General features: G+C 58.9%; 1 long non-coding RNA gene across 1 annotated transcript; it reads left to right on the forward strand.

Moving 5' to 3' along the window:
- The first annotated feature begins 3,254 nt into the window (after positions 1 to 3,254).
- Positions 3,255 to 21,194, forward strand: LOC135405879 (uncharacterized). Its single transcript, XR_010426065.1, has 4 exons — positions 3,255 to 3,276; positions 3,395 to 3,430; positions 20,603 to 20,668; positions 21,060 to 21,194. It is a non-coding gene; the product is annotated as an uncharacterized LOC135405879 (long non-coding RNA).
- Positions 21,195 to 22,945: the final 1,751 nt, after the last annotated feature.

Below are 22,945 nucleotides of genomic sequence, written 5' to 3' on the forward strand. Positions count from 1 at the left end.
CCCAGCCCTGCTCAGGGGGAAGGAAGGAGACAGTCCAGGGGGGATCAGCTGCACCTCAGGCACCCTGGTCACATCTCTCATCCATCTCTCTCTCAAACACCAAGCTGGGGACATTTCCCTCTTCCAATGAGCTGCTGCTCCCACAATTTGGATGGTCCAGAGTGGGACCTTTGGTGGTGAGGGGCTGTAAATGCCTCCTTCTTGAGCAGCTTCACCTCCCCTGGGCCCCTCCTCTGTCAATGTTCCTCAATTATTCAACAAACGAGGCACGAAGCAGAAAAGGGCAAAAGGAAAATCTTCCAGGTCACTGCCGGCTCCTGGGGAAAATGCAAGGCAAATAGTCAAGTCATTCAGCAGAGATGTTTTCCCAGCTGCCCCACAATGGTCTCTTGTGTCTGGTCAGGGACCCGTAAGGATGGAAGGTGTTGCGGAACTGTGGCCAAAGGTGAGTGGAGAATTGAGGCTGTGGCAGGTGCCGGGAGCCCCCGCTCAGTGCCTGTCCTTGATCTGTGCCCACGGGGGTCCCAGCCCAGAGGGGCCTGTGAGGCGGGTGGGGAGGGAGGGAGAGTGGGGCGGGAAGGTGCCATCCTGCTGAGGGCCAGCGCTGGGCCCAGGGCAGGGCAGGGCCATCCCTGGGGACAGGGGCACTGGGGCAGCTGTGTGCCAGGGCCAGCCCAGTGTGGAGCCAGAGCCCTGCTGGGCTGCCAGTGCCTGGCCCCCCCTGCCTGGGCCAGCTGAGCAGAGCGGGGCCCGGCTGATGCGGGAGGACACGGTGTGCCCAGCTGGGACAGGGGCAGGGCCAGCAAAGGGCATCTGCCCCTCTGGGCTCTGCTCGGGGAGGCCGTGGCTGGGCCTGCACCACTTGGGGGCTGCAGTGCCCGCAAATGGGCTGGAACCGGGCACTGCCACCACCCAAGCACTTCCCTGGGCCCAGCCCTTGTGTGCCAGGGCCAGCATTGCCCAGTGCTCCCCAGTGTCTGCCCAGACTGGAGATCCCAGTCACCCACCTGTGCCCATTGCCCGTCAGCCCCTTTATCTCCCAGCTCCCTGTTTCCCTGATTCCGGGGTCCTGGTGCCCCAAGAAGGGGGTCACTGCCAGCCCTGCGTTCAGCCAAGGGGCTGGAGTGGGTACAGGGACAATTGTGCTCAGACACACCACTTTTGGGGCTGGGCTGAGCTCTGGGGTGTCCCAGAGGGAAAGCTCTGGGAAGGGATGGACAGGAGGACATTGGTGGATCAGGCTTTGGGGGTCATTGGAGGCTGGATTGTGTTGTGTGGGATTGTCCCCACAGGGTATGCAGCTGCTTTCAGCTCCCTGCCCACCCCCTTGGCACCCCCAGGGGCCTGGGCCCTTCCAGGGGCAGCTGCCCCGTGCAGGAAGCTGGAGGGATGCCGGGGAAGGTGGCTGGATGGGTGCCGCAGGCGGGATGGACTCTGTGCCAGGGCTGGGCTTGTGGCCAGGGCTGGGGGCTGTGCCCAGCCGGGCTTTGCCCCGGGGGCTCTCGGGGAGGGGGCAGGGAGGAGTCCCGGCAGGGATAAATGTGCTCCTGCCCTTGTTCAGCCTCAGCCAGCGCTGTCCAGGCCCAGAGGAAGATGAAGGTCGCTGTGCTCAGCGTGGCCCTGCTCTTCACCATCCTGCTGAGCCCCCCGGCAGATGCCAAGGTGAGGCCCCCATGCCACGGCCATGGGCTCAGGGATGGGCCCCTTCCCAATCCAGGGGCTCCCCCAGCACTCCCCAGCACCCCCAGCCCCAGGCCAGGCCACTTTCTTCTGGCCACAATTCCCTCTCTCCTTCCCCTTCCCACAATTCAGCTCCTGCTGCTGCAGCTCTGCTTCCTCACGGGATGCTTGTACCCGGCTCCGTCCTGGCACAGTCCCACTGCTTCCTGCTCTTTCTGACCCCAAATCCCACCTTTTTGGGCCTCCCCATCCCATCCTCTTGGTCCCCTGGGGCATCTCCCCACCATCTCCTCTCTTTCCCAGCCAAGGCAAAGGCCCAACCCAAACTGGGTGGAACTGGGCCAAGCCCCACTGGAGTCCAAGGAGGACAAACAGGCCCAAGCTCCACCCTGGGCTCAAGTGGGACAAGGCCTGGCCAGGCTGAACTGGCACCAACTGGGAAATGCCCTGCCATGACCCCTTCCCAGGGCCTTTCCTCCAGGCTTTGCCCTCAGTGCCTTGCCTTTCCCCCTGCACTGGTGTCCCCAACTTGCCTGGGAACCGCAATCCCAAAGAACCCCGCTCAGCCCGGGGGGCAGCCGGGGCTGGACGGGGTGGGGACACCTGTGTCCCCCCCAACCCCACAAGGTCAACCCCAACCAAGCCTTTACTCTCCTCCTGCAGCCCTTTGAGGCCAGCGGCGCTCTCTGTGAAGGGGTAAGTTCGGGTGTTGGGAGGCTCCCAGTGCGGAAAGTGGGGGCACTTTGGGCCCCCCATCCCTTCCTGGCACTGGGGACACCCCAGTGACCAGTGATGTCTCCTTGTCTCTCTACAGGGAGGCATCATCGGCGGCCCGGTGGGTACCAGGGCTTGTGCTGGGCCCAGACCCTCCCCTCTGGTGGCCACCACCCTCCAGGCCATCACAGTGCTCCCCAGTCCACCCCAGTGTGCACCGGGGAGGCCCTTCCTCAGGGCCCCCACTCTAATCCCACACACCCCAGTCCTCCCCACCACACACACACAGGCCATCATTCCCACACCATTTCTTCCCCTCTTTCTCCTCTAATCCTTTCCCTTTCCCATTTGCCACGACACTCGTGTCCAGAAATCCCCTTCCTTGACCCCTCAGTCCCAAACCCTCTCCAAGTCCCTTCCAGTTTTCTCCCCTTCCCCATTTCTCCTGCCCCCACCCCTGCCCTGCTTCATTCCCTGGGTCCCCTCCACTGCAATCCCTTCCTCCTCACTCGCATCCCCCACAGTCCCATCCCTTCCACACCCCAATGCCCATCCTGTGGGATCCCCAATTCCCCCCACTTCACCCTTTTTGGGTCCCCTCCTCCTCCCCCCGACCCTCCTGCAGGCCCTGAATTCCCCTGGCTCTCCTTGTCTCCATCCTCACCCTGGGCCCTGCAGGAACAGGGATCCCGGGGGAAACTGGGTGCAGTGGGGCTGGGGGAGCAGAAGGGATATTCCCCCTCAGACCAGGGGCCAACCATGGGCTGGGGGGTCTGGGGACACCTGTGTCCCTCCCCCAGCCCCACAGGGGTCAATCCTGCTTAAACCTTTGCTCTCCTTCCCCAGCCACTCCAGGGAGTAGGAGTAGGTGGATGTATTGGGGTAAGTCCTTGAGTTGGAATGTCCCCAGTGTAGGAAATGGGGGGAAATGTAGTCCCCTCATCCCTCCTGGGCCTGGGGACACCCCAGTGACTAGTGACACCTCCCGCTCTCTCTCCAGGGAGGGATCAGTGTCCATCGAGTGAAGAGGTCTGAGGTGAGTACCTCGAGTTCTGCTGGGCTCAGACCCTCCCCTCTCATGGCCATGACCCTCCCCAGAATCCCAGTGTGTGCCAGTCCGGCCCAGTGTGTCCCTGTTAACCCCAGTGTGTCTCTAAGCCTGCCTTTGTCCCCAGCCCCCCATAGTTGACCTGGTGGAGCTGCTGCGCTATTGATGCTCGGCTGCCTCTCTGCATGTCCAGGTGAGAAATATGGGAGGCTCCTCAGCCCCCCAGAGGAACCTGGTAGGGCCCTGGGGGGTCCCTGAGCCCTCTGCAGTGGGCAGAGCTTGGGCACAGCAGAGGGACACGCAGGGGGCTGTCCCTGCTCCGTGTCCCGGGGCAGCTGGACAGAGCTGCCCCCAAGCCTTGCCTTGCACTGGGGGCTCTGCAGACCCCCAGGCTCACCGGGAGGGCAGGGAGGGGCTCGGGGAGGTGTCAGAGCATCCCGGGCTCAGGGGCTCTGGGGACCACATGGATCTCAGCATCCAATTCCCTTCTCCTGCCCCAGCTCCCTGCAGACAGACGGGGTGGGGACAAGGCCCCTCCCAAGTCCCTGTGGACACCGGGGGTGACGTTTGGGGCTCTGTCTTTCAGGACTGGAAGTGGTGGTGACACCCGTGTCCTGGCCCCCTCCAGCGGCATGAGGAGATGATCATCCCTGGAGGACCCCCCTGATCCCCTGGGTGCCCTGGCAATTTCCCTGCCAAGAATCAATAAACCCCTGCAGCAAAACAAATGCTCTGTGTCTGTCTGGGTGGGTGTGTTCCCACCTCCACGGGTGCCTTCCCGTGTCCATGTGTGTTCCCACGTCCCCTGGGGCACCCGGTGGTTTGGGGGCACAGCAGGAAACAGGGTCTGACTGGGGCTGTCCAAGCACCGTTCCCAAGGAGCACAGCTTGGTGTCGGGCAGGGGAGGGTCAGGGACAATCAGCCAAGGCCCCTCAGTCCTTCCCTGTGCTCTGGGAGGGATGGGAAAGGGGACCAAAGGAGCCAGCGGGTGTCAAATGCCCCCAGATCTCAAGGGCCAGGCTCGGGGCTGAAGGGATGGAGAGCAGCCCTGCATCCAAGGCCATGGGGATAGTGGGGGATGAAAAGCAGGATGGGAGCCAGCAATGGGAGCTCACAGCCCACAACCCCCCGTGTCCTGGGCTCATGCCACAGCGTGGGCAGCAGGGGAGGGGGGTTCTGCCCCTCTGCTCCGCTCAGCTGAGACCCCTCCTGCAGTGCTGCCTCCAGCTCTGGGCTCCTCCGGCTGTCTGCAACGCACCCGCCCGCAATGGCAATGGCTTGGGGGGATTCCCCTGCCAGCCCTGGCATCTCCTGCAGCTCCATGGGCTCCTCAGCACAGCAAAGACACGCACCTCTTGGGGCACTTCCAGAGGAGGCCACCAAGGGCATCCCAGGGCTGCAGCACCTCTCGCATGGAGACAGGCTGAGAGAGTGGGGACTCTTCAGCCTGTAGAAGAAAAGCCTGTGGGGAGACCTCCTTGGGGCCTTCCAGTACTTCAAGGCAGCTTTTTAGAGATATGTGGGCAAAGGGTTCAGTAGGGCCTGTCAGAGTAGGACAGGGAGTGAGGGAGTTCAACTAAAAGAGGGGAGGTTCAAACTAGAGAGAGGGGAGAAATATTTGATGATGAGAATGAAACACAGGAACACATTTGCAGGGAGGTGGTGGATGCCCCATCTCTGTAAAAATTCAAGGCCAGGTTGGATGGGGCTCTGTGCAAGGTGATCTAGGAAAGATGTCTCTGCTCCCCCTCCAGGGGATCCCCCGCCCTGTGCTCTTGGCTACCAGAGTGATGGGCAGCTCTCAAAGGATGCAAGTGCCCAGAGAGCAGAGGGAACACACAGGACCTCTGTTAGCAGGGACATCTTCAGGTGAGATGGGATTAGTCTGGATCAACACGCTCAGGCTCCACTGTTTTGCCTCTCTGTGGTTGCACAGAACTGTCAGAAGAGACCAATAACCACGAGGTGCCCCAGTGTCACAGGGTGCCTTTGGGTCCCTGAGGCCCTGCATTGTCACAGGCTCCTCCTTGCCATCCAGAGGCCAGGAAGTGTCCGAGGTGCCCCAGGGCACCTGGAGGTGCCGCAGGGTCAAGGGGCAGCCTTGATTCCATGTGTCCCTGGAGTGTCCCAATGTCCCCATGGCTCCAGGAGGCCCCGCGGTGCCACAGAGGAGCAGCCTTGGGCCGATATCAAAGGACCCAAAAGCGATGTCACTGTGAACTCTTGAGGGCTGGAAGGAGTCAGGGAGACCCAAAGGCCAAAAAGAGCCAGGCAGAGCCGAAGGCCAAGCCGTGCCACAGAGCCAGGCAGAGCTGAGAAACAAAAGGAGCCGGGAAGACCTGGCAACACCATCCTGCCCCGGCCCCGCATTTCAGGATCAAGAAATAGGTTTGTCCAAAAGCAGGTGGGGTGGTGGGAAGGGGCAGAGGCAGCAGAGCCCAGCGCAAAGCGAGCGGCTCCAGGCACGGCTTCTCCCGCCCGCCGGGAGAGCGCAGGGGCAGGAGCCCTTTGCCGGGTCTGGCTCCCGGCGCTGCCGGCGCTCGGCGGCTTTGGGGTTTGGCTCTGGGGTCTGACGGGAGGAATTATTGCTGTGGTGGTGGGTGGCAGAGGGGCTGAAGGACTGGGCACGAGAGGGATGCCTGTCCCCTCAAGGGACAAGTGCACAGACAGGGATCAGGTGTTCCCGCTGGGCTCAGACACCAGGTCTATCCAGCAGCACCCAGGGAAGGGAGGGAGGATCATCGTGCTCCGTTCCATCACTGTCACCAGGTCCAGTCACTGGGTGCAGGCAGCAGGTGTAGTGGGTTGGCCCTGGCTGGACACCAGGGACCCCCTAAAGCCGCTCTCTCACTCCCCTCTGCAACTGGACAGAGGAGAGAAGAACACCAGCCAAGGATTCATTCATGAGCCAAGAGCTTGCAGAGGTCACTTCCTGATCACCTTCACAGGCAAAACAGACTCCAAGGGGGGATATGAACTGATGCAGAAAAACCTTGGAATAACAGAACTGCTCAGAGACTTGGCATCTTTAAGCAGCAAGGTATTTGTTTCTTCAACGCTGGGAGCAAGGCAGCTCCCTGACCTTCCTGGCGTTGTGGAAGACCCCCCTTCTGTGCAGGATCCAGGCTGGGGGTGGGGGGGTTTGGGAGGGCTGAGGGATCTCGGGAGGGGGGAGGGGTGGGGGTCCCAGCGGTGGTTTTGGGGTCCCAGGGGTGGTTGGGGGGTCCTGGGGGTTGTTTGGGGGATATTTTGGGGGTGCCCCTGAGCTTTCTGGTGTTGTGGAAGCCCCCCCTTCTCTGAAGGATACAAGATGAGGGCGGAGGCGATTGGGGGTCCCTGGTGGATGTTGGGGGTCCCGGGGGGGTTGGGGGTCCCAGGAGAGGTTTGGGCATGCCAGGAGCAGTTTGGGGGTCCCAAGGGGGGTTTGGGGGGATATTTTGGGGGTTCCCTGACCATTCCAGGCTGGGCACTTTTAACCATGGCACAGGCGGGGAGGGGGGAGCGCCCAGGGGGGTCCCCGTGACCCCCAGGGCCAGCGAGGAGCTCCACTGGGTTCAGGGTGTCGATCTGCACCTGGGTGATGTCACCGTGACGTCACCGTGATGCCATTGACAACCACGGTGATGTCATTGACACATGGAGTGATGTCATCACACAGCTACCCCCAAACGTCAGTGCATTCCCCTGTGATGTCACTATGTTCCCCTGTGACATCAGCACATTCTCCTGTGACATCACCATGTTCTCCTGTGACATCACCAAGTTTCCTATGACATCTGTGTTCCCCTATGACATCACCACATTCCCCCATGACATCGCCACCTTCCCCCATGACATCGTCACCTTCCCCATGGCATCACTATGCCCCCTGTGACATCACCATGGTCCCCTGTGACATCCCCACAGTCCCCTATGACATCACTACAGTCCCTATGACACCACCTCATTCCCCTGTGACATCACCATGGTTCCCTGTGACGTCACCATGTTCCTCTATGACATCACCATGGTCCCCAATGACATCATCCTGCCCCTATGACATCACTGTGCCTCCTATGGCATCACCACGTTTCCCTATGACATCACCACACTCTCCTATGATATCACCATGCTCCCTATGACATCACCACATCCTCTATGACATCACCATGCTCCCTATGACATCACCATGTTCCCCTATGACATCAGTGCGTTTCCCTATGATATCACCATGTCACGTGACCTCACTATGTCCCCTATGACATCACCACATTCCCATGGGACATCACCACACTGCCCTACGACATCACCACATTCCCCTGTGACATCACCACATTCCCCTGTGACGTCACCAGGTACGTGGAAGAGGCGGCTGGGGGGAGGGGCTGCCCCATGACCACCAGCCCCTGGTTGTAGCTGGAGAACCTGGAGGTCGTTCTGTTCCCGTTGGACAGCAGGATGTTCTTCCCGTGGCACCCCAGGAACGTGGGGGGGCCCTGGGGGGCAAAAGGGGGCCATGAGGGGGATCACAGTGGGGGAGGGGCAGCAGGATGTTCTTCCCATGGCACCCCAGGAAGGTGGGGGGCACAGGGGAGGTCACGGGGGGGTCACAGTTGGGGAGGGGTCCACTCACTGCCCTCCCAGTTCCTCCCAGTGCCTCCCAGTCCCACTCAGTGCCCCCCCAGTCCCTCACAGTGCCCCCCAATTGCTACCAGTCCCCTCCCAATCAAACACGGGTCCTCCCAGTTTGTCCCACTCATTCCCTTCCCAGTCTGCCCCAGTCCTTCCCAATCTTCCCCCAGTCCCTCCCAGTTCCCCTCAGTTGCTCCCAATCCCCTCCCAGTCCCCCTCAGTTCCTCTTCATCCCTCCCAGTCCCTCCCAGTCCCCCCCAGTTCCCCCTGATCACCTCCCAGTCCCCCCCTGTACCTCCTCATCCCTCCCAATCCCTCCCAATCCTCCTCAGTTTCCTCTAGTCTCACCCAGGCCCTTCAAGTCACTTCCCAGTCCCTCCATATCTCTCCCAGTCTCCCCAATCCCCCCCAGTCCCTCTCAGAGCAACCCAGTCCCCCACAGTCCCCACAGTGATGAATGTGATGTCACAGGGGAGCTTTGATGTCACAGGGGGGGATGTGATGTCACGGGAAGGATGTGATGTCACAGGAGAGATCTGATGTCACAACAAGGACGTGACGTAAGAGGGATGATGTAATATCACAGGAAGGATGTGATATCAAAGAGGAGGATTTGATGTCACAGGGGAGCTGTGATGTCACAGGGGAGGTATGTAATGTGATGGATGCGACATCACAGAGGAGGTGTGATGTCACAGGGAGGATGTCACGTCACAGGAAGGTTGTGATGTCACAAGGGAACTGTCATGTCATAGCAGAGATGTGATGTCACAGAAAAAATGTGACTTCACAGAGGAGGATGTGATGTCACAGCAAGAATGTGAAGGATGTGATGTCACTGTGGTGGGGGAAGAAAAAAGTTTTTCCCCTGGAGTTAAAAAAATGGTAACCCCCGAGGGGGTGGTGTCTCTCTTGGTGTTGACCCAATCAGCATTCCTGCAAAATTAAACATATCCCATCAGACTGGAAAAGAAGGGTGATGTTGTTGTTGGAGAAGAAGTGGCCATGTTCTGAAGCCATGAGGAGAGGGGGCAGGAGCCCCGATGGGGGGCCATGGCCCCCCAGCCCCCAGCTGGGGTCAGAGAAACTCGGAAACAGTGTTAAACTGACCCAGGTCTGTGACTGAGAAGCTGGGAGTCTTTCTCCACTGGGAGTGGGCAGCAGAAGATGGAAAGGCGGCGGCAGAGACAGCACTGAGCAGAGGCTATGGCAGAAAGCCCAAGAGATCAGAAACAAGCATGCAGCTGAGCAGAGAGACAGAGAGATGTCTGAGGGAGAGACAGAGTCAGCAACAGAGCAAGACTAAGCTCGACAGAGACAGAGTCTGGGGTAAGAACTGAATCCAAAATTCCCCAAAACCCCTCTGAGACCTCCCAGAGAGGAGGAGCCGGTGGACTCCCACTTGAGGGGAGTCTTGGAATGCAGCAGCACCAGAGAGAGAGGAGCTGAGAGCTCGGAGACATCTCGGAGCTGGAGCGGGACGGGCAGAAGGAATGCGGAGGAGGGCCTCGCCCCCACTGCTGCCCAGCTGGCAGCCTGAGACAGAGCACAGGAGCTCTGATGGACCGCTTGAGGCAAAGACTTTCAACTGAAAGCTGCCCTAACGTTCTGACTCAGGGGAACTTGAATCCCCTGAGGAAAGGGACCGTCACAAAGCCCCCTGCACTTCATGATATAACACGGTGAGGCGAGCCTGTCCCTGCTATCGCAGTCCATGGAAGAGAGAGAGAGACCTTTGACTGGAGTCGAAGAGCTGAGAGGGGTGAGAGGAGACCCCCATGGGGTCTATTGGAAAGAGATCCAGCTACAACAATCCAGCTACTGCTGCTGCGTGGAAGAAGAGAGACACTGCTGCTCATAAGTAGAAAGGATCTTTTTCTTCTTCCCTTCTGAACGTTTATTGGAGAGAGAAGAGATTTGGTCCAATGTAAATACTGATTTATCATAGGAGAGATAGTTAGGATTATGTATATGATGTATTGTAATATTTATTTGTGTAGTTATTATAATATAATTCCCTTCATCCCATATTGAGTCTTGCGTTGTGTCTGGGAAACCCATCCTACACTGGGTTGAGATGTGGGAGGGGGGCTTGGACCCGGGAACTGGATTTTAGGGGTCTCAAACCATGACAGTCATAGAGGAGGATGTGATGTCACAGAAAAGATGTGAAGGATGGGATGTCACAGAGGAGGATGTGATGTCAAAGGAAGGATATGAAGTCACTAAGGAGGATGTGATGTCACAGGTAGGATGTGATGCCACAGGGAGGATGTGATATCACAGAGGAGGATGTGATGTCACAGGGATGTGATGATGTTACAGGGACGATGTGATGTCATTAGTAGGACGTGATGTCACAGAAGAGCATGTGATGTCACAGTGAAGGATCTGATATCACAGGAAGGATATGATGTAACAGGGGAGCTGTGATGTCACAGGAAAGATGTGATGTCACAGGGGAGGATGTGATGTCAAAGGATGTGAAGGATGTGATTCACAGAGGAGGATGTGATGTCACAGCAGAAGATGTGATGTCACCGGGACAATGTGATGTCACGGGTAGGATGTGATGTCACAGAGGAGGATGCTCCTCAGCCTCTGCAGGCAAGGGGGGCTGGCACTGGTCTTGAGGCACCAGGAGCCCTGGATCAGGGAAACAGGGAGCTGGGAGATAAAGGGGCTGACGGGCAATGGGCACAGCCGGGTGACTGGGATCTCCAGTCTGGGCAGGCACTGGGGAGCACTGGGCAATGCTGGCCCTGGCACACAAGGGCTGGGCCCAGGGAAGTGCTGGGGTGGTGGCAGTGCCCGGCTCCAGCCCATTTGCGGGCACTGCAGCCCCCAAGTGGTGCAGGCCCAGCCACGGCCTCCCCAAGCAGAGCCCAGAGGGGCAGATGCCCTTTGCTGGCCTTGCCCCTGTCCCAGCTGGGCACACCGTGTCCTCCCGCATCAGCCGGGCCCCGCTCTGCTCAGCTGGCCCAGGCAGGGGGGGCCAGGCACTGGCAGCCCAGCAGGGCTCTGGCTCCACACTGGGCTGGCCCTGGCACACAGCTGCCCCAGTGCCCCTGTCCCCAGGGATGGCCCTGCCCTGCCCTGGGCCCAGCGCTGGCCCTCAGCAGGATGGCACCTTCCCGCCCCACTCTCCCTCCCTCCCCACCCGCCTCACAGGCCCCTCTGGGCTGGGACCCCCGTGGGCACAGATCAAGGACAGGCACTGAGCGGGGGCTCCCGGCACCTGCCACAGTCTCAATTCTCCACTCACCTTTGGCCACAGTTCCGCAACACCTTCCATCCTTACGGGCCCCTGACCAGACACAAGAGACCATTGTGGGGCAGCTGGGAAAACATCTCAGCTCAATGACTTGACTGTTTGCCTTGCATTTTCCCCAGGAGCCGGCAGTGACCTGGAAGATTTTCCTTTTGCCCTTTTCTGCTTCGTGTCTCGTTTGTTGGATAATTGAGGAACGTTGACTGAGGAGGGGCCCAGGGGAGGTGAAGGCGTTCAAGAAGGAGACATTTACAGCCCCTCACCACCAAAGGTCCCACTCTAGACCACCCAAACTGTGGGAGCAGGAGCTCATTGGAAGAGGGAAATGTCCCCAATTTGGTTTTTGAGAGAGAGATGGACGAGAGACGTGAGCAGGGTGCCTGAGGTGCAGCTGATCCCCCCTGGACTGTCTCCTTCCTTCCCCCTGAGCAGAGCTGGGAGCACCTGGGGAAATTCCTCTTGTTCCTGCAGTCCCTGCTCTGGGATTTGTCTTACCCTCTGGTTCCAAATGGGTTTTAGGCCTGGCTGTTCTCCTCAGGCCGTGACCCTCAGGGAGGTGTTGTGGTGACTCCCAGAGGGAAAGGGGAGGAGAAAAGGGGGCCCTGTTCTCCCCACATTTACATATCCCTTCCCAATTTCCTGATGCCCTCGGCTTCCCAGAGTCCCTCAGTAGCTACACGAGGTTGGAGGGAACGAGACTCATCAGGAGGTGTCTGTCCTGTTGTCCTGGTTTTGACTGGGATAATGGACTGGTTTACAGTCACTGCCCACAACAGGGACTTGTCTCAGCACAGAATCACAGAATTGTTGATTGGTTTGAGCGAGAAGGGACCTTAAAGCTCGTCCCGTGCCACCCCCTGCCATGGGCAGGGACACCTTCCACTAGCCCAGGTTGCTCCAAGCCCCGTCCATCCTGGCCTTTGACACTTCCAGGAATGGGGCAGCCACAGCTTCTCAAGGCAACCTCTGCCAGGGCCTCCCCCTCACAGGGAAAACTTTCTTCCCAATATCCCCCTAAGCCTGCCCTCTGTCAGTGGGAAGCCATTCCCCCTTCTCCCATCCCTACAGGTCCTTGTCCAAAATCCCTCTGCAGTTCTCTGGGAGCCCCTCGAGGCACTGGAAGGGGCTCTAAGGCCTCTCTGGAGCCTTCTCTTCTCCAGACTGAACAATCCCAGTTGTCTCAGCCTGTCCCCAGAGCAGAGGGGCTCCAGCCCTCAGAGCATCTTTGTGGCCTCCTCGGGATCCACTCCAACAGGTCCATTCCTCCTGATCTGGGCCCCCCGAGCTGGAGGCAGCACTGCAGGTGGGGTCTCACCTGAGGGCAGCAGAGGGGCACATTCCCCTCCTCCCCTGCCCCCGGGATGAGCCCCGCACACGGGGGGTTTCCGGGCTGGCTCGTGTCCCATTTGTCACCCACCAGCACCCCCAGAGCCCTCTCCCAGCAGGGACTTCCATCCCTTCCTCCCCCAACCTGCACCGATCCCGGGGGTTGCCCTGACCCAGCTGCACCACCTTGGTCTTGTCCAACCTCAGCAGATTCCTGTGTGTGCTGGGAAACGGGGGGAAGGGGAATTCACCTGACTCTTGGAGATTTGTTTGTCTGCTGGTGCCCCAGGGAAAAACAAAACCCTGTCAGTCCCATCTAGTCTGTCCCATATTCCACCCAGGAACCCTCCACCAAACAGATCCACCAGGTGGGGGGAATGCCAGGGCCCTTTTTCGGGCACTGACACGTCACAGCAAAAGGGAAAACCCCTCAGTGGATATTTCCAGGAGTTACTCTGGAATCCCCTGTGACATCTCATCCTACCTCTGTGACATCACATCCTCCCTGTGACATCACAGCTCCTCTATGAAGTCCCATCCATCATATGACATCATATCTCTCCTTTGACATCACATCCTGCACTGTGACATCAGATCCTTCCTGTGACATCCCATCCTCCTCTGTGACATTACATCCATCACACAACATAAAATTCTCATCTGTGACATCACATCCTCTCACGTGACATCTCATCCTTCCTCAGTGAAATCACATCTTCCTCTGTGACTTCACAGCTGGTCTATGTCATCGCATCCATCGTATGACATCATCTCTCTTATGACATCACATCCTCCACTGTGAATCACATCATTCCTCTGATGTCATATCCTTCCCTGTGACATCACAACCTCCTCTGTGACATCACACCTCCTCTATGTTGTCACATCTGTCATATGACATCACATCTCTCCTGTGACATCACATCCTCCTCTGTGACATCACCTCCTCTTCTGTGTGATGCCGTGGAATGTTGGTGCTAAAGAAATTACTCAGGAGCAGTTAATTAGGGGTGAGATAAGCAAAGGGTTTAATTGTGCCAAGGCAATGGATGTTACAAGACACGCGCCGCTGTGCTCGAGATGGTACATTTTATAATATTGTCTGTCCAATCCCAAGTGTGTCCACCCCGTAGCCTTTGCTCTGGTCCACCCTGGGTCCACCCCCTGAGAATTGAGTCTGGGGTGTATTTCAGGACCACCTCTTCATCATTCTCATCATCTTCAGAGCACAGAGGGTGTATAGCCACCTAGTTCTTGACTCTCTTTTGTTGTTCAGGCCCTGATATGGCTGTTCTCTAAACAGCCTAGGCCTTGCCTTGACAAGAGACTAAACATTGCCACTGAATTCAGGGATAGATTTGATATGGGGAGCACAGAATGGGGTAAGAGGGTTAAGGAATGTGTAAACTACTTGTAATACAGGGAAAGGGAGTGAGGGATGCTGCTTTTCAAATCTACTTCTACTGCTTATAAAACTTATAAAGTTTATAAAAATTAGAAAAATAAAAACTATACTAGGGGCTTAAGGCATCAGTTACATCACATCATTCCTGTGCCATCACATCCTCCTCTGTGACATCACATCCCTCATATGACATCATATCTGTGGGCCCAGCACTGGCCCTCAGCAGGATGGCACCTTCCCGCCCCACTCTCCCTCCCTCCCCACCCGCCTCACAGGCCCCTCTGGGCTGGGACCCCCGTGGGCACAGATCAAGGACAGGCACTGAGCGGGGGCTCCCGGCACCTGCCACAGCCTCAATTCTCCACTCACCTTTGGCCACATTTCCACAACACCTTCCATCCTTACGGGCCCCTGACCAGACACAAGAGACCATTGTGGGGCAGCTGGGAAAACATCTCAGCTCAATGACTTGACTATTTGCCTTGCATTTTCCCCAGGAGCCGGCAGTGACCTGGAAGATTTTCCTTTTGCCCCTTTCTGCTTCGTGCCTCGTTTGTTGGATAATTGAGGAACGTTGACTGAGGAGGGGCCCAGGGGAGGTGAAGGCGCTCAAGAAGGAGACATTTACAGCCCCTGCACCCCAAGGGGATGTGATTGCCTCCACCACAGGGAATTTCCTCACATCCTGGGCACCTCCTCCACTGGCAGTTTGCAAGATCTTTCTCAAAGCCATTCCCGTCCTTCCCTCTCTGCAGGAGACACCTCCAGAGGCTGAGGACTGCTGCCCCCTTCCCAATCCCGCTGTCTGTGCCCTTATCCCCAGCAAGGAATCCCCAGCTGGACTCCACACCCTCCAATTCCTCACTCCTGGCCCCAGTATCCGGCATCTTCCTTAATGATGGAGGACAAGGGATGGAGGGCACCCTGAGCCCGTGACACTGAGCTGAGTGGGGCAGGTGACACACCTGAGGGAGGGGATGGCATCCAGGGGGACCTGGACAAGCCAGAGAAATGGTCCCAGAGTGTGGAGAGAGAGCTAAGGCTAAAAGTTAACATAGAATAGGAATTAGAGAGGAAAACCAGCTGCTGCTTCCCGGACAGCAAAGAGACTCCAGCTGCTGCTTCCCGGCTGGGATAAGGTCACGATGCCCCACAAAGCTCCCCAGGCACCCAGAAACAATTGTAGCACTTCTCATTAGAAACCCTCAAACTCCTCCTAAACCTAAAGAAAGAGCATAAAAGAGAGTTGGAAATGGGGAAAGAATTGAGGGAGATTTCCATTGAACCTGCTGGGATCAATGGAGGGGTTGAACCTGCCTTCCTCCCCCTCAGGGACGCCTGTGCTGGGTGGGAAGTGTCAGCTCTGCGTGTTAGTCACAGCTTGGAAGGACTAGAGCTGGCTTTTGCTTCCTAATGTATTTGTGGATTGGTTTGGTTTAGAGTTTGTGCTTTGCTTTGCTTTAACAACAATTTTGACATTGTTCAAAGTGTGTTTTTGCAACCAGACCCTGTCCCTGACCACCATGAACCTTTAAACCTGTGCCAATTTGTATTAATAGTGTTATTCCTCAGACTGTTGGAGGGAGTAATTTATAAAGGTGCTGTCAGTTTTGTTGATGCTGGAGTAACTGGTGGAAATATCCACTGAGGGGTTTTCCTTTGGCTGTGACGTGTCAGTCCCCGAAAAAGGGCCCTGGAATTCCCCCCACCTGGTGGATCTGTTTGGAGTAGGGTTCCTGGGTGGAATATGGGACAGACTAGATGGGACTGACAGGGTTTGGTTTTTCCCTGGGGCACCACCAGACAAACAAATCTCCAAGAGTCGGGTGAATTCCCCTTCCCCCCGTTTCCCGGCACACACGGGAATCTGCTGAGGTTGGACAAGACCAAGGTGGTGCAGCCGGGTCAGGGCAACCCCCGGGATCGGTGCAGGCTGGGGGAGGAAGGGATGGAAGTCCCTGCTGGGAGAGGGCTCTGGGGGTGCTGGTGGGTGACAAATGGGACACGAGCCAGCCCGGAAACCCCCCGTGTGCGGGGCTCATCCCGGGGGCAGGGGAGGAGGGGAATGTGCCCCTCTGCTGCCCTCAGGTGAGACCCCACCTGCAGTGCTGCCTCCAGCTCGGGGGGCCCAGATCAGGAGGAATGGACCTGTTGGAGTGGATCCAGAGGAGGCCACAAAGATGCTCGGAGGGCTGGAGCCCCTCTGCTCTGGGGACAGGCTGGGACAATTGGGATTGTTCAGCCTGGAGAAGAGAAGGCTCCAGAGAGGCCTTAGAGCCCCTTCCAGTGCCTCGAGGGGCTCCCAGAGAGCTGCAGAGGGATTTTGGACAAGGACCTGTAGGGATGGGAGAAGGGGGAATGGCTTCCCACTGACAGAGGGCAGGCTTAGGGGGATATTGGGAAGAAAGTTTTCCCTGTGAGGGGGAAGGCCCTGGCACAGGTTGTCCTGAGAAGCTGTGGCTGCCCCATCCCTGGAAGTGTCCAAGGCCGGGATGGATGGGGCTTGGAGTAACCTGGGCTAGTGGAAGGTGTCCCTGCCCATGGCAGGGGGTGGCATGGGATGAGCTTTAAGGTCCCTTCCCACCCAACCCAGTCCATGATTCCAGGATTCTGTGCTGAGACAAGTCCCTGTTGTGGGCAGGGACTGTAAACCAGTCCATTATCCCAGTCAAAACCAGGACAACAGGACAGACACCTCCTGCTAAATCTAGTCTCCTCCTCGTGTAGCTACTGAGAGACTCTGGGAAGCCGAGGGTACCAGGAAATTGGGAAGGGAGATGTAAATGTGGGGAGAACAGGGCCCCCTTTTCACCTCCCTTTCCCTCTGGGAGTCACCACAACACCTCCCTGCGGGTCACGGCCTGAGGAGAACAGCCAGGCCCAGAATCCATTTGGAACCAGAGGGTGGGAAAAATCCCACAGGAGGGACTGCAGGAACAAGAGGAATTTCCCCAGGTGCTCCCAGTCCTGCTCAGGGGGAAGGAAGGAGACAGTCCCGGGGGGATCAGCTGCACCTCGGGCACCCTTGTCACGTCTCCCATCCATCTCTCTCTCAAACACCAAACTGGGGACATTTCCCTCTTCCAGTGAGATGCTGATGTCACAATTTGGATGGTCCAGAGTGGGATCATTGGTGGTGAGGGGCTGTAAATGTCTCCTTCTTGAGCAGCTTCACCTCCCCTGGGCCCCTCCTCAGTCAACGTTCCTCAATTATCCAACAAACGAGGCACAAAGCAGAAAAGGGCAAAAGGAAAATCTTCCAGGTCACTGCCGGCTCCTGGGGAAAATGCAAGGCAAATAGTCAAGTCATTGAGCTGAGATGTTTTCCCAGCTGCCCCACAATGGTCTCTTGTGTCTGGTCAGGGGCCCGTAAGGATGGAAGGTGTTGTGGAAATGTGGCCAAAGGTGAGTGGAGAATTGAGGCTGTGGCAGGTGCCGGGAGCCCCCGCTCAGTGCCTGTCCTTGATCTGTGCCCACGGGGGTCCCAGCCCAGAGGGGCCTGTGAGGCGGGTGGGGAGGGAGGGAGAGTGGGGCGGGAAGGTGCCATCCTGCTGAGGGCCAGCGCTGGGCCCAGGGCAGGGCAGGGCCATCCCTGGGGACAGGGGCACTGGGGCAGCTGTGTGCCAGGGCCAGCCCAGTGTGGAGCCAGAGCCCTGCTGGGCTGCCAGTGCCTGGCCCCCCCTGCCTGGGCCAGCTGAGCAGAGCGGGGCCCGGCTGATGCGGGAGGACACGGTGTGCCCAGCTGGGACAGGGGCAGGGCCAGCAAAGGGCATCTGCCCCTCTGGGCTCTGCTCGGGGAGGCCGTGGCTGGGCCTGCACCACTTGGGGGCTGCAGTGCCCGCAAATGGGCTGGAGCCGGGCACTGCCACCACCCCAGCACTTCCCTGGGCCCAGCCCTTGTGTGCCAGGGCCAGCATTGCCCAGTGCTCCCCAGTGTCTGCCCACACTGGAGATCCCAGTCACCCGGCTGTGCCCATTGCCCGTCAGCCCCTTTATCTCCCAGCTCCCTGTTTCCCTGATCCCGGGGTCCTGGTGCCCCAAGAAGGGGGTCACTGCCTACCCCGCGTTCAGCAAAAAGGCTGGAGTAGGAACAGGGACAATTGTGCTCAGACACACCAGGTTTGGGGCTGGGTTGAGCTCTGGGGTGTCCCAGAGGGAAAGCTCTGGGAAGGGATGGGCAGGAAGACATGGGTGGATCAGGCTTTGGGGGCCATTGGAGGATGGATTGTGTTGTGTGGGATTGTCCCCACAGGGTATGCAGCTGCTTTCAGCTCCCTGCCCACCCCCTTGGCACCCCCAGGGGCCTGGGCCCTTCCAGGGGCAGCTGCCCCGTGCAGGAAGCTGGAGGGATGCCGGGGAAGGTGGCTGGATGGGTGCCGCAGGCGGGATGGACTCTGTGCCAGGGCTGGGCTTGTGGCCAGGGCTGGGGGCTGTGCCCAGCCGGGCTTTGCCCCGGGGGCTCTCGGGGAGGGGGCAGGGAGGAGTCCCGGCAGGGATAAATGTGCTCCTGCCCTTGTGCAGCCTCAGCCAGCGCTGCCCAGGCCCAGAGGAAGATGAAGGTCGCTGTGCTCAGCGTGGCCCTGCTCTTCACCATCCTGCTGAGCCCCCCAGCAGATGCCAAGGTGAGGCCCCCATGCCATGGCCATGGGCTCAGGGATGGGCCCCTTCCCAATCCAGGGGTTCCCCCAGCACTCCCCAGCACCCCCAGCCCCGGGCCAGGCCACTTTCTTCTGACCACAATTCCCTCTCTCCTTCCCCTTCCCACAATTCAACTCCTGCTGCTGCAGCTCCGCTTCCTCACGGGATGCTTGCACCCGGCTCCGTCCTGGCACAGTCCCAATGCTTCCTGCTCTTTCTGACCCCAAATCCCACTTTTTTGGGCCTCCCCATCCCATCCTCTTGGTCCCCTGGGCCATCTCCCCACCATCTCCTCTCTTTCCCAGCCAAGGCAAAGGCCCAACCCAAACTGGGTGGAACTGGGCCAAGCCCCACTGGAGTCCAAGGAGGACAAACAGGCCCAAGCTCCACCCTGGGCTCAAGTGGGACAAGGCCTGGCCAGGCTGAACTGGCACCAACTGGGAAATGCCCTGCCATGGCCCCTTCCCAGGGCCTTTCCTCCAGGCTTTGCCCTCAATGCCTTGCCTTTCCCCCTGCACTGGTGTCCCCAGCTTGCCTGGGAGCCACAATCCCAAAGAGCCCCGCTCAGCCCGGGGGGCAGCCGGGGCTGGAGGGGGTGGGGACACCCGTGTCCCCCCCAGCCCCACAAGGCCAACCCCAACCAAGCCTTTGCTCTCCTCCTGCAGCCCGTTCAGGCCGGCGGCGTCCAATGTGGGGAGGTAAGTCCGGGAGTTGGGGGGCACCCAGTGTGGGAACTGGGAGGCACTTTGGGCCCCCATCCCTTCCTGGCACTGGGGACACCCCAGTGACCAGTGACGTCTCCTTGTCTCTCTACAGGCAGGCGTCATCGGCGGCCCGGTGGGTACCAGGGCTTGTGCTGGGCCCAGACCCTCCCCTCTGGTGGCCACCACCCTCCAGGCCATCCCAGTGCTCCCCAGTCCACCCCAGTGTGCACCGGGGAGGCCCTTCCTCAGGGCCCCCACTCTATTCCCACACACCCCAGTCCACCCCACCACACACACACAGGCCATCATTCCCACACCATTTCTTCCCTTCTTTCTCCTCTAATCCTTTCCCTTTCCCATTGCCCATGACACTCGTGTCCAGAAATTCCCTTCCATGACCCCTCAGTCCCAAAGACTCTCCCAGTCCCTTCCAGTTTTCTCCCCTTCCCCATTTCTCCTGCCCCCACCCCTGCCCGGCTTCATTCCCTGGGTCCCCTCCACTGCAATCCCTTCCTCCTCACCTGCATCCCCCACAGTCCCATCCCTTCCACACCCCAAAGCCCATCCTGTGGGATCCCCAATTCCCCCCACTTCACCCTCTTTGGGTTCCCTTCTCCTCCCCCCACCCTCCTGCAGGCCCTGAATTCCCCTGGCTCTCCTTGTCTCCATCCCCACCCTGGGCCCTGCAGGAACAGGGATCCCGAGGGAAACTGGGTGCAGTGGGGCTGGGGGAGCAGAAGGGATTTTCCCCCTCAGACCAGGGGCCACCTCTGGGCTAGGGGGTCTGGGGACACCTGTGTCCCTACCAACCCCACAGGGGCCAATCCTGCTTAAACCTTTGCTCTCCTTCCTCAGCCAATCTCGGGACAAGGAGGAGGTGGATGTGTTGGGGTAAGTTCTGGAGTTGAGATGTCCCCAGTGTGGGAAATGGGGGGAAATGTAGTCCCCCCATCCCTCCTGGGCCTGGGGACACCCCAATGACCAGTGACACCTCACACTCTCTCTCCAGGGAGGCATGGATGTCCATCGAGTGAAGAGGTCTGAGGTGGGTACCCCGAGTTCTGCTGGGCCCAGACCCTCCCCTCTCATGGCCACGATCCTCCCCGGCATCCCAGTGTGTCCCAGTCCATCCCAGTGTGTCCCAGTCCAGCCCAGTGTGTCCCAGTTCACCCCAGTGTGTCTCTAACCCGGCCTTTGTCCCCAGCCCCCCGTGGCTGACCAGGTGGAGCTGATGCGCCAGTGACGCTCGGCTGCCTCTCTGCATGTCCAGGTGAGAAATATGGGAGGCTCCTCAGCCCCCCAAAGGAGCCTGGCAGGGCCCTGGGGGGTCCCTGAGCCCTCTGCAGTGGGCAGAGCTTGGGCACAGCAGAGGGACACGCAGGGGGCTGTCCCTGCTCCGTGTCCCGGGGCAGCTGGACAGAGCTGCCCCCAAGCCTTGCCTTGCACTGGGGGCTCTGCAGACCCCCAGGCTCACCGGGAGGGCAGGGAGGGGCTCGGGGAGGTGTCAGAGCATCCCAGGCTCAGGGGCTCTGGGGCCACATGGATCTCAGCATCCAATTCCCTTCTCCTGCCCCAGCTCCCTGCAGACAGACAGGTGGGGACAAGGCCCCTGCCATGTCCCTGTGGACACCGGGGGTGACGTTTGGGGCTCTGTCTTTCAGGACTGGAAGTGGTGGTGACACCCGTGTCCTGGCCCCCTCCAGCGGCATGAGGAGATGATCATCCCTGGAGGACCCCCCTGATCCCCTGGGTGCCCTGGCAATTTCCCTGCAAGAATCAATAAACCCCTGCAGCAAAACAAATGCTCTGTGTCTGTCTGGGTGTGTGTTCCCACATCCACGGGTGCCTTCCCGTGTCCATGTGTGTTCCCACGTCCCCTGGGGCACCTGGTGGTTTGGGGGCACAGCGGGAAACAGGGTCTGACTGGGGCTGTCCAAGCACCGTCCCCAAGGAGCACAGCTTGGTGTCGGGCAGGGGAGGGTCAGGGACAATCAGCCAAGGCCCCTCAGTCCTTCCCTGTGCTCTGGGAGGGATGGGAAAGGGGATCAAAGGAGCCAGCGGGTGTCAAATGCCCCCAGGTCTGAAGGGCCAGGCTCGGGGCTGAAGGGATGGAGAGCAGCCCTGCATCCAAGGCCATGGGGATAGTGGGGGATGAAAAGCAGGATGGGAGCCAGCAATGGGAGCTCACAGCCCACAACCCCCCTGTGTCCTGGGCTCATCCCACAGCGTGGGCAGCAGGGGAGGGGGGTTCTACCCCTCTGCTCCGCTCAGCTGAGACCCCTCCTGCAGTGCTGCCTCCAGCTCTGGGCTCCTCTGGCTGTCTGCAACGCACCCGCCCGCAATGGCAATGGCTTGGGGGGATTCCCCTGCCAGCCCTGGCATCTCCTGCAGCTCCATGGGCTCCTCAGCACAGCAAAGACACGCACCTCTTGGGGCACTTCCAGAGGAGGCCACCAAGGGGATCCCAGGGCTGCAGCACCTCTCGCATGGAGGCAGGCTGAGAGAGTGGGGGCTCTTCAGCCTGCAGAAGAAAAGCCTGTGGGGAGACCTCCTTGGGGCCTTCCAGTGCTTCAAGGCAGCTTTTTAGAAACATGAGGGCAAAGGGTTCAGTAGGATCTGTCACAGTAGGACAGGGGCTTTGATTGTTAAACTAAAAAAGGGTAAGTTCAGACTAGAGAGAGGGTAGAAATATCTGATGATGAGAATGAACCATTGGAACACATTTGCAGGGAGGTGGTGGATGCCCCATCCCTGCAAACATTCAAGGCCAGGTTGGATGGGGCTCTGAGCAAGGTGATCTAGGAAAGATGTCTCTGCTCCCCCTCCAGGGGATCCCCTGCCCTGTGCTCTTGGCTACCAGAGTGATGGGCAGCTCTCAAAGGATGCAAGTGCCCAGAGAGCAGGGGGAACACACAGGACCTCTGTTAGCAGGGACATCTTCAGGTGAGATGGGAATAGTTTGGATCAACACGCTCAGGCTCTACAGTTTTTCACAGTACTTTTGGAAGTTCTGTGAAACAGTAGTTGCACACAATATTTGGGAGTCTCATAACCACGAGGTCCCACAGTGTCACAGGGTCCCCTTGGTGACAGGAGGTCATTAAGTGTCCCACGGACTTGTGGGGGTAGAGTTTTTGGAGGTGTTCTCTGACCCAATCTTCCTTAGCAAGGCAAGATCTTCCTTCCAACATTCCTATAGCCTGGTCTCCTGGGCCAGAGATCCCTGAGGGTTGGTCTTGTCAGGGCAAAGGTGTTCAGTAACTGCCTTCTCTGCATCCTTGCCATGAGCAGAGCGGCTCAGGGGGCTCCTGGGGGTCTCTGCACACGAGATTCCCCCTCACACTCTTAAGGGAACTTCCCAGGCTCCCCATTCCCAGGACTCCCTGGCAGTCACTCTCCCACCAGCCCAGACTGGCACTGCTGACACTCAGGCCCCTTCCCAGCAGCAGCAGCTCCAGTGACCCGACGGGTCCCCTGTGACTCCCCACACTCCCACTCTCACAGTCAGACCAGGTTTCCTCACTGCTTCCAACCCAGGTTTCCCGTG

The sequence above is a fragment of the Pseudopipra pipra genome, chromosome W (assembly GCF_036250125.1).
Source record: "Pseudopipra pipra isolate bDixPip1 chromosome W, bDixPip1.hap1, whole genome shotgun sequence".
Taxonomy (NCBI): Eukaryota; Metazoa; Chordata; class Aves; order Passeriformes; family Pipridae; genus Pseudopipra; species Pseudopipra pipra.